The sequence below is a fragment of the Ursus maritimus genome, unplaced genomic scaffold (assembly GCF_017311325.1).
Source record: "Ursus maritimus isolate PB19 unplaced genomic scaffold, ASM1731132v1 scaffold_240, whole genome shotgun sequence".
NCBI lineage: Eukaryota > Metazoa > Chordata > Mammalia > Carnivora > Ursidae > Ursus > Ursus maritimus.
This window is the reverse complement of record NW_024424898.1, coordinates 6,092-18,098: the sequence shown is the minus strand read 5'-3', so window position 1 is coordinate 18,098 and position 12,007 is coordinate 6,092. Positions and strand designations below refer to the sequence as shown.

Below are 12,007 nucleotides of genomic sequence, written 5' to 3'. Positions count from 1 at the left end.
GCTGCTTTTTATTTTCTTTAAGCAAGTTCTACTGTTGAGAAACAAAACAAAAAGAAAGAGTATGTGAAGAGTAAAGGAATTGAAGATTTAAAGATTTAAATGTTCTTATTATTAGCTCCTGTGAAATGAAGCCTTGGAACTTTTCTCCTGTGTGCAATTTGCAATATCCACTCAGCCTGTTAAAGCACAAATATTTACACATCGTCTCTTGAAAAGGAAAACCATATTCACAGGTCTACGTTAAAAGTTCCTGCATGAGTGACTTTATATAAAACCTGTACCTGTTACGATATTGTCTATGTGTGCAATGTACCTCTTAATTTTTATTTATTTATTTTTATTTTAATCCCCATATAGTTAACACACACTGTTATATTCTTTTCAGTTGTACAATATAGTGACTCAGCAATTGCATACATCACCCAGTGCCCATCAGGACACGGGCACACCTTAATCCCCATCCCTTATTTCCCCCATACCCCACCCACCTGCCCTCTGTTAATCATCAGTTTGTTCTCTATAGTTTCTTGGCAAAAGAAGCAATGAACTTTTGGGACTTCATCAGGATAAAAAGTTTCTGCACAGCCAAGGAAACAGTCAAAAAAATCTAAGAGCAACCCACAGAATGGGAGAAGATATTTGCAAATAAACTACAGATAAAAGGCTGGTATTTGAGATCTATAAAGAACTTCTCATACTCAATACAGGAAAACAAATAATCAAATCAAAAAATGGGCAGAAGATATGAACAGACACTTTTTCAAGGAAGACATACCAATGGCTAACAGACACATGAAAAAATGTTCAAAATCATTAGCCATCAGGGAAATTCAAATCAAAACCACCTTGAGATACCACCTTACGCCAGTTAGAATGGCAAAAATTGACAAAGCAAGAAACAACACATGTTGGAGAGGGTGTGGAGAAAGGGGATCCCCCTTACACTGTTGGTGGGAATGTAAATTGGTACAGCCACTTTGGAAAACAGTGTGGAGGTCCCTTAAAGTTAAAAATAGATCTACCCCATGACCCAGCAATTGCACTATTGGGTATTTACCCCAAAGATACAGACATAGTGAAGAGAAGGGCCATATGCACGCCAATGTTCATAGCAGCATCGTCCACAATAGTTAACTGTGGAAGGAGCCGAGATGCCCTTCAACAGACGAATAGATAAAGAAGTTGCGGTCCATATATACAATGGAATATTACTCAACCATCAGAAAGAACGATGACCCAACATTTGTAGCAACATGGACAGGACTGGAGGAGATTATGCTAAGTGAAATAAGTCAAGCAGAGAAAGACAATTATCATATGGTTTCACTCATTTATGGAACATAAGGAATAGCAGGGAGATAGGTAGGGGAAGGAAGGGAAAAATGAAGGGGGTGGGTAAACACAAGGGGGAATGAACCATGACAGACTATGGACTTTGGGAAGCAAACTGAGGGTTTCAGAGGGGAGGGGGGTGGGGGATTGGGCTAGGTATTGCAAGGAGCACTGGGTGTTATAAGCAAACAATGAATCATGGAACACTGCATCAAAAACTAATGATGCACTGTATGGTGACTAACATAACATAATAAAAAATTTTTAAAAAAAAGAGTTTCTTGATTCCATAAAGGAAGAAAGAGTATCCAATGGAAAAAAGCAGTCTCTTCAACAAATTGTATTGTAATCTGGTCAGCTACATACAGAAGAAACTACACCACTCTCTTACACCATACTCAAAACTAAACTCAAAATGGATTAAAGACCTAAGTGTGAGACCTGAAAGCATAAAAACCCTAGAAGAGAGAACAGGAAGTAATCTCTCTGAAATTGGCCATAGCAACATTTTTCTAGATATGTCTCCAGAGGCAAGGGAAATATGTTTCTGCAACAATAGTTATCATGTCTGTAATTTAGGTATGGAGACAATGTCTTCCATTTTCCAGAATTGTGTGCTCTTAGGACTGAAATGTCTAATTCTAAGTTTTAATTTTGATGAGATTTTCAAATTTTATTGTCTTCCAAGATTTTGGTGGAAGCTAAAGACTCAGCCACAGTTCCTGAGCTATGATCACCGTTATTTTTAATATTTATTCTTTTAAATGTGACCAGAAGAAATACTTGTGTTTCCTGTCTTAGAAATATAAGGCTAGAATCACCTTGGTCGTAAATAAGAGTAAAGTTCTTTACTTGTGGGAAAGAAAACAGAAGCCAGAGAAACAATTTAATACATAGATGAAGCCATATAAATAACAGTTTCTACTGCGTACTTACTGATCCATTTATATCATCTTCATGTTCCTTATTTAATTAACAATTGACTTACTTTTCTGTTATTTTTTTTTCTTTTTAAACTATGTTCATTTTGTCTTTTTGCTCTCCAAATTTGTCTGAGAACAAGGGGAATTCATAAGGGAAATTTTTGATGACAAAATACTTCCTTGTCTGTTTTCCCAGAAGAATAAATAAGTAGAATCAATAAAATTCTCTGTACAATTTACTTTACAGAAACCACAAATTATTAAAATGTAATCTACATAACTTTTATCCATCGTGTTCTCTCTTTATTCTTACCAACCGCCATTTTATCTATGCTGTAAGTTCTTGATAATATTTGCTGAATTATTTTTTCTGTAGGGGTGATCTGCGCAAGTCTGTAGTAGAAAGTGTCAAGCCTGTATTGTGTCATTTTTTCTTTTATTTTTTTCTTTTACTTTTTTCCTGACAATCAGCATTTTCTTCCTTTAGGAATTAGACACATATTTCCTATAATATATTGGCAAAATTGGCAGATCAAAAAGCAAAAATTGTTACTGTATTTTGAACAATGACTGAAAACATTGAATTATAAAATTAGTAATTGTAAATACACTAATGTGATAACCTGGGGATCCCTGAAATTTATTTCAACAAAATAACCTCTGGAATAGGAGAAAGATGAACACATTCATTGACAAGTATGGAACATACTGACTTTTGGATATGTCTAATGATTCAAGTCATAAATATAACCCCAGATTTTCTCAGTTTACATAAAGTGTGAGAGGCAGTGCACTCATAATCTACTTCAGGAGGTTTTTGTCATGAGTTCATCCTTGCCTCTGTTATGTAAAAGCCTCTCACGCTGAGAAAATGCAGGCTGGATTGCATGCAAGCTTTTTATCTTTCCAGATAACCAGAAACCTTGTTCTGACCTGACTTCAAGAAGTACTCTTGTAAACCTCTGAGTTCTTTAAGAGATTTCCAGGGAATAAAACCCTCTGCCTGGAAGGTAAAACATTTCACATCTCCCTGGATAAGATGAAGATTGAATGAATACTAGCCAGAGACAAAACAATTTTACCTTCTCTGGTCATTGTGTAAATCCTGGAGAGACCAGAGTGAAGAAAGGAACAGGAGAGATAACCTAAGAAGTATAGTGGAGCCATGACATGCATCTTCCCAGACAGCTAGCAATATAGTGACCTAAAAGCCAAAGGGTACCTACCAGCAGCCCAATCAGCCTGGTTTCTCTTCGTCTGTACTTATTTTTCCTGATAGTCCCGTGGAACTCAGTCTACACTCAGGAGGTAATTTATCCTGAGGTCCTTTGGGACTGGTTAAGTACAGGGCTGAGCTGCATAGTAGTGGACCCTTCACTGAAGGTAGCACCCAGGCTTTATTAATTTGTACATTTCCACCTTTATAAAGTAGAATGAATAAACAATTTATTTATTTTTTGTTTATTTTTAGTATTAAAGTGAAAATAGAGCTCTGAAATGAAAATGTCCGAAACAGTTACCAAATTTGTTGTAAAAAAACCCAAACAAACCCAAAAACATTTTCAGACTTCAGCGTTAGGCTATTGCCCACCTTCTTCCAAAAACCATTCAATCCTCTGCCAGATCTAAAAGCCTGTCTAGGAATCCTTATCTTGTCAACTCTCAGCCCCAACCTGCTTACTGTCCACACTCCATGTGACCAATTCTGGATCTCATTATTCCCTTGAAAATGCCTGCTCTGTGCTCAACAAACCTACCTATGCTTTCTTTTTTAAGTTATTGTTATTTTTTTAAATGTGAGTATAGTTGACACACGATGTTACATTAGTTTCAGGTGTACAACTTGGTGATTTGACAAGTTTATACACTGTGCTATGTTCACCACAAGTGTAACTACCATCTGTCCCCTTACATTGGTATTCCAATATCATTGATTGTATTCCTTCTGTTATGTGTTTTACTCCCATGACTTACTCATTCCATAACTGAAAACTGTATCTCCCTCTCCCCTTCATCAGTTTTACCGAACTCCCCACCCACCTCTCCTCTGGCAACCATCAGTTTGTTCTCCATATTTACAGGTCTGATTCTGCCTTTTGTTGTTTGTTTATTTATTTATTTATTAAAATATTTTATTTATTTATTTGAGAGAGAGAGATAGCAAGGGCGAGCATGAGCAGGGGAAGGAGAAAGGGAGAAGCAGATTCCTCGCTGAGCAGGGAGTCTGATGTGGGCCTCGATCCCAGGACCCTGAGAACATGACCTGAGCTGAAGGCAGACACTTAACTGACTGAACCACCCAGGCACACTGTTTATTCATTTTTTTAAAGAAGCCACTATGAAGAGAATCATATAGTATTTGTCTTTCTCAGTCTGAACTATTTCACTTATGATAACACCTTTTATGTCCATCCATGTTGTCTCAAATGCAGGATCTCATCCTTTTTTATAGCTGCATATTATTCCATTATATGTATGTGTATATATATGTATACATGTGTGTGTATATATATATGTATGTCTAAACATATATACACACAAACACAGGCACACAATATACACACTATATATATATATATATATCACCTCATTTATATATATAAATATACACACATGATATCTATATCTATATCTGTCTATATCTATATCTTTATCTATCTATCTATCATCTATCTGTCTATATCACCTCTTCCCTCTCCATTCATCTATTGACAGACACTTAGGTTGTCCCATATCTTGGCTATTCTAAATAATGTTTCAATAAACATGGGGGTGTGTATATTATTGAAATTGGTGGGTTTTGGGGGGTTGGTAAATAATAATAAAATCATTGGGTCATAAAATATTTTTTTTAATTTTTTATTATGTTATGTTAGATAAGTTATTTCTTTTCTTAATTTTCTGAGGAAACTCCATAATGATTCCTACAGTGGGTGTAACAGTTTACATTCTCACCAACAGTGCATGTGGGATCCTTTTTCTCCACATCTTGTCAACATGTGTTTTTTTGTCATTTTGATTTTAGCCATTCTAACTGGTAAAAGGCAACATCTCAGTGTGAATTTAATTTGCATTCGCCTGTGGATTCATGGTGTTGAGCATCTTTTCATGTGCCTGCTGGCCATTTATATGTTGGGGAAATGTCTATTCAGGTCCTCCGCCCAGTTTTTAGACAGATTGGTGTTTTTGGTGTTGAGTTGCATAAGTTCTTTATGTATTTTGGAATTAACCCCTTATCAGATATATTGTTTGCAAATATCTTCTCCCATTCAGTAGGTAGACTTATTGTTTTGTTGACAGTTTCATTTGTTGAGCAACAACTTTTTATTTTGCTGTAGTCCCAATCATTTATTTTTGCTTTTCTTTCCCTCGCCTTAGGGGATATATCTAGAAAATTATTGCTATAGTCAATGTCAGAGAAATTACTACCTGTGATTTTCTAGGATTATTTATGGTTCCAGGTCTCACATTTAGGTTTTTAATCCATTTTGAGGGGTTTTTTGTTTGTTTTGTTTTTGTTTTTTGGGTTTTTTTTTTTTTTTTTTGAGTACGTTGTGTTGGAAAGTGACCAGTTTCATTGTTTTACATGTAACTGTCCAGCACTGTTTATTGAAAATACTGTTCTTTCCCCATTATATTTTTTTATCTCCTTTTCATAGATTAATTGAACCTATGATCATAGGTTTATTTCCTGGGTCTGTAGTCTGTTGTATTGATCTATTGATCTATGTGTCTACTTTTGTACCATACTGTTTTGATTATTATGCCTTTGTAGTATATCTTGAAATCTGCGATTGGGATGCCTCCAGCTTTGTTCTTTCTCAGGATTGCTTTGGCTACTGGGGTCTTCTGTGGTTCCATACACATTTTAGAATTATCTGTTCTTGTGAAAAATTCTGTTGGTATTTTGATAGGGATTGCTTACTGGGGTCTCAGGCCACTGGATGTGGACCCTAGTCCAGTCTGGGCTTTTATGGTAGATGGGAGACAGTGTCCCTGCAGCTCTTTGGTTTCTTTAAACTGCAGCTTTTTTTTTTTTTTCCTGCCCCAGGACAGAGGAATCTATTCCCAGTCCCTCAGTACTATCCCTCCCCACTTATGTTCCCAGTAAAGGGGTGGGGGCTCCCTTTGTTACTGTGTCTCCCTGTTTATTCTGTGCTCTTGCCTTTGTCTTTGTCTTTGGTTGTTCAGAAGCTGTTCAGTCAGCCCTCAGTTCTTCTTCAGGAAGAATTGTGCTACTAATAGGTGTAATTTGGTGTGTTCTGTGGAGGAGGTGTCTTCAGGGTCTTCCCACCACACCATCTTCTATCAAAGAAGCATTTTAATGTCTTGAAAACTCAGAAGAGTATTTGAAATTTTATTTCTATTTCATTTTTAATTATGAGTGAATTGCATAGAATACCAGAGGAGACTTGTATATAATTTAACAATTTCATTGTCAGTTAAGCTTTAGGAAATCAGGTTGCTACCAATATCACATCATTAGCTACAAGGCTAAGTCCATTTGTATGCATTCCTTTGGGTATATACAAGTACGGGTAGAACATTTATGTGAGTAATAAATTTTGATAGCTATTTCAAAATTTCCCTCCCACAGACAAGAATAAACACCATTACAAGCTAACAATCACAGATATTAGAAATCATTTACATATTTTACAAATGGAAGGACAAAATGAAGCCACAATTCACTTAAAGACAGTCTCATAAAGACTAGATCACAGTGCCCAGGTGTTGAGGATAAAGAGATCCAATATCTTTGTACACTTGCAAAACTTATTTAACCTTTCTCAGCATCAATTACTCTACACATAAAATAAGAAGACTAATAGTCTTAACTCCTAGGATATCCTAAAGATTAAATGAAAGAATGAATGAAAGCGCTTACAGACTAGTTAGGATAAAGGAAGTTCTTAGTAGAGAAATGTTTACTCTTTTAATTTTATATTCCCTAATTATTAGAGAATAATATTTTTTAAATATTAAATTTTTTAAAAAATATTATTTATTTATTTTTTTGAGAGAGAAACAGAGATAGTGAGAGAGAGCACCAGTGGGGAGGAGAGAGAGAAGCAGACTCCCACTGAGTAAGGAGTCAGAGGTGGGGATCGATCCCAGTACCCTGGGATCACGATCTGAGCTGAAAGCAGATGCTTAACTGACTGAGGCACCTGGGCACCCCCAAGGTTGAAAATTTTTTTGTACCTAATGTAGTTTTAGTTAGTTAAGCACAGGACTATTCCACATGCTCCTATATATGTGTTTACAAACATATATTTTAATGAAAGAAGATTTTACTTGAAAGATGGATCAAACAGAGTGTCATTTCAATGACTTAAGCATAAGGCAATCTCCATGTGCTTCTACACTTAAGTTTACACACACACATATTTTTTTAATAATTTTTATTTTGTTATATTAGTCACTGTACAATACATCCCCAGTTTTTGATGCAATGTTCCACGATTCATTATTTGCGTATTACACCCAGTGCACCATGCAATATTACACACGCTTATATCTTAATGAAAGACATGTTACTTGAAAGAATGATTATACATAGTGTAGTTTCAATGACTCAAGTACAGGGCTATTCCCGTATGTGTCTACACTTAAGTTTACAGACACTTATAGCATAATAAAAAGATGTTGCTTGAAAGAAAGATTATAAACAGTGGAGTTTCTATGACTAAGGCACAGCAAAATCCCCGTATGCTTCTAGACTTAAGTTTATAATCACTTTTACATCTTTTTTTTAACTTTTTATTTAAATTCCAGTTAGTTAGCATACAGTGTAGTGTTAGTTTCAGGTGTACAGTATAGTGACTCAAAACTTCCCTACAACACCTGGTGCTCATTCCAAGGAGTGTTTCCTTTCATCTGCATGACCTATTTCATCCTTCCCCCTACCCACCTCTCCTTTAATAGCCATTAGTTTGTTCTCTATAGTTTAAGAGTCTCTTTCTTGGTTTTTCTCTCTATATTTTGTTTACATTTGCACATTTGTTTCTTAAATTCCACTTGTGAATTGAAATCATATGGTATTTGTCTTTCTCTGACACACTTATTTCAGTAAGCATAATACTTTAGAGAGATTGAACATTTTTAAAAATTCTATTTCTCATCCATGAAATGTCTATATTTATCTCATGTTCACTTTTTGGGGGTTATGTCTTATTTACTAGTGGGAGATATGTATTTGGATATAAACCCATGGTGAATTTCTTTTTTTGCACCAAGTTTTCAGAACCTCTCCTTAACTTATTTATGACGTGTTTCCACTAAAAAAAAAAAATGTATCCAGAATTCTTAGTGACCTATTCTTAGAGCACCTTGCCACACATATTTCAAACTCATGTAAATATTCGTTTATGTTCACTATTTCTATGGTTTTGCTCTTCCTATTTGCCTTTTTAATCCAACCAGAGTTTATTCACATGTAAAATATGAATCTGTTTTTGTTGCTTTTTAAATAAATGATCAACTCCTCTAGTATCATCAGGCTAGAGACAACATGAGAGTTTGGACAGTGAGTTACTTAGTGCACCAATGTCAAGGTATCCCCCGTAAGTAATGTTTCTAGCTCAGAGAACAAGGGTCTGAGAAACTCTTCTCATTTTTCAGGAAAAAATAAAAAAGATTTCTTAGTACCCTCAATGTAAGAATCTAATTTTAACAGGGCCAAGTCACAGTAATATTTGACCCCTTTCTGCAATTTCAGACTCACTTCACCCCATCCACCCTCACCTTCTCCATTCCAGAATAGCTGTGGTTTTATTTTCTTATTTGTTTTAATAATCTTACATTTTATTCTCCATTAAGGTGTTCACAGTCACATATGGTCTTCTCCCTTCGGCACCTCAATTCATTTGTACTCATTCATCAATGATGCCTTATTTGCTTGTTTGTTTTTATTTGAGTATTGGTGACACACAATGTTAAATTACTTTCAGGTGTATGACATTGCAATTCAGCAAGCCTATACATTGTGCTATGCCCACTATAAGGGTAGCTACCATCTGTAATCATACAACAGGATTACAGTAGCATTGACTACATTCCCTCTGCTGTACCTTTTATTCCTGTGACTTTTTATTCCATAACTAGAAGACTGTACCTCCCACTCCTCTTCACCCATTGTGCCCATTGCCCCAACAACTCCTATCTGGCATTTGTGATTTTGTCCTAATATACATTCTCTGTATTGATGGGTCTGTTTCTGCTTTGTTTGTTGGTTTACTTGTTCATTTTGTTTTTTAGATTCTACATGTAAGTGAAAGCATATGATATTTGTCTCTCTCTATCTGGCATATTTCACTTGGCATAGTATCCTCTGTCCCTTGATGCTTGTAAATGGCAAAATCTCATCCTTTCTTTTTATAACTGAATAATATTCCATTATATATATATATATATATGTGTGTGTGTGTGTGTGTGTGTGTGTGTGTGTGTGTGTATACCACTTCTTTCTCTATTCATCTCTCAACATACACTCGGGCTGCTTCCATATCTTCACTACTGTGAATAATGCTGCAAAAAATGTGGGGGTGCATATATCTTTTGGAATTAGTGTTTTTGACAATATATTTTTACTATTTATAATACTAAGCAAAACACTTTATGTTCCATAACCACTGGTTTTGTATTCACAATTATAAATCACTTACATGGAACCTACTGATACATTAAAGGAGGACACAACTCAGCCACTTTCATGATATAAAGAATGCTTAACAAATGAGCTCAGTATTTCCTGTAGCTGTGACATGGATGGAGGAAGATAGCAGATTAGAAATTTAAAATTTCATTTTTCTCTTGTTCAATATTCAAGATAACATTAATTCATATTAATCAGAACTTTGATTTGTTTGTATGAGATAGTACTTTAAGGACCAAATCTTTGGAGGTTTGTGTTTTTCTGGTTCCTTGGGGGGTAAATGAAGGAGTTCAGCATGAGGCCAACAGAGTTATTGAGAATAGCTACTTCTTTAGTCAAAGAAGACCCTCCCCCCACTGCTGGGTAATTAACATATATGGAAATGGCAATGACAATCATGTGAAAAATATAAGTGGAGTAAAACTTTCCTTTCACTGGCAGATGGGATGTATATTAGGATAAAATCACAAATGCCAAAGTAAATAGCAAAGAAACCAAAACAAAGTAAAAACCGATTACTTCTAGGAACCTTGTATCTGAGAAGATAGTTGAACAAGCAAAAGACAGGCACAGGCAAAGTTATCCATGACATTGGATGCACACTTATCTGGCTGGAACAGAAGCATAAGGTGTGGAGAAAAGGTCAGGAATCTGCCCAGCCATGCATAGAGCACAAACAAGATGCACAGGTTCCTGTTTATGATGGTGGTGTAATGAAGGGGTTTGCAAATGGCAACATAGTGGTCAAGAGACATGGCAATTAGAATGGGAAATTCATTGAACTCCATGAAAGTGTGGAAAAATTGTTGGACTATACAATTGTTATGAGAAAGGATTTTATCCTTGGTGATGATTATCCCCCAAAATCTACCAATACATTCAGTTGTAAATGAGATTTCTAAGATAGAGAAGTTCAAACTAAGAAACACTTGGGGAGGCGTCTGTAGATGGAAATCTACCAAGGTTAAAGTAATGATAGCCAGGTTGCCAGTGACACGTAATATGTATGTGATAAATAAAAAAGGTAAAATCACAACCAGAAGATAAGAATCATCAGAAAGGCTCAGCAGGACAAACTCTGATCATTGTATGGTTGTTCATCTCCCTCTCTCTCTTTTTTCTTTTTTTAAGATATGTGACAGCATTGATGAGTCTGGGGGACTTTAGGTTAACTGAAATAAGTCAGTCACAGAAGAATAAAAATTGCATAATCCCACTTATATGAGGTGTTATAATTAGTTTAACTCATGGAAATGGAGAGTAGAAAAGTGGCTGCCTTGGGATAGAGCATGGTGGGCAATGGAGAATTGTTCTTAGCTGGTAGGAGTTCAGTTCTGTATGATAAATAAGTAATGAAGATGTTGAAGATGAATATTGTTGAAAAACATTGTTTTCTGTACTACATTTTGCCTCAAGTTAATAGTACTATATTGTAGATAGTCCAAGATGGTGGATAGACCCATGGGGGGAGGGAGCCATTCTCAGCTGGCTACCAGAAAGCAATATAGAAGAGAGCATAAATTCAGAACTTTTAGAAACCTGTTCCATTGAGGGACATCCTGCCTGATAGGCGCTCAGGTGGTGATGTGGGGCGAAATCCTAGGTGGGATAGTGTGGTCTCAGTGTCCCCAGGGTCACAGAAAAACCAGGGGTGCCTGATTGTGGCAAAGGTCCCAGGCATTAGAACAGGGAAGCCAGCTGCAATCAGTGAGCCTAGGAGTGGGTTCTCATGTTGGGGTTGCTGTATACTGTGAACCACAGCATGGTCACCAACTGCTCTCCGAGTAGGAGCCCAGGGAGAGGCAGAACTAAGGTTAGATCCCCCTTCCTCTCCCGGAGGGAGTGGCATGTGTGGGAACTGCAAGAGTCTGCAGGGTTTGGAGACTCAAAACAGGGTCATATGCCTGAGATAGAAATGCTCAGTCACAGGCTGGGTGAGCCCAGCGTTCGAAAGGAGACCAGGGAGACAGGAGTGATTGACCACTTTTCCTTTAGGGTGAACTGAGGAGTAGAGCCCCAAGTTTTCGGCTCTGGGGCTGGAGACAGGGAACCCACAGTTTTCATTCTCATCCTCTAAAGCAGCGGGTAAAGCCTT

The 12,007-nt window shown here is 36.5% G+C and overlaps 1 pseudogene; it reads right to left on the bottom strand.

The window, feature by feature from the left end:
- Positions 1-10,068: 10,068 nt before the first annotated feature.
- LOC103680625 lies at positions 10,069-10,990 on the bottom strand (annotated as a pseudogene).
- Positions 10,991-12,007: the final 1,017 nt, after the last annotated feature.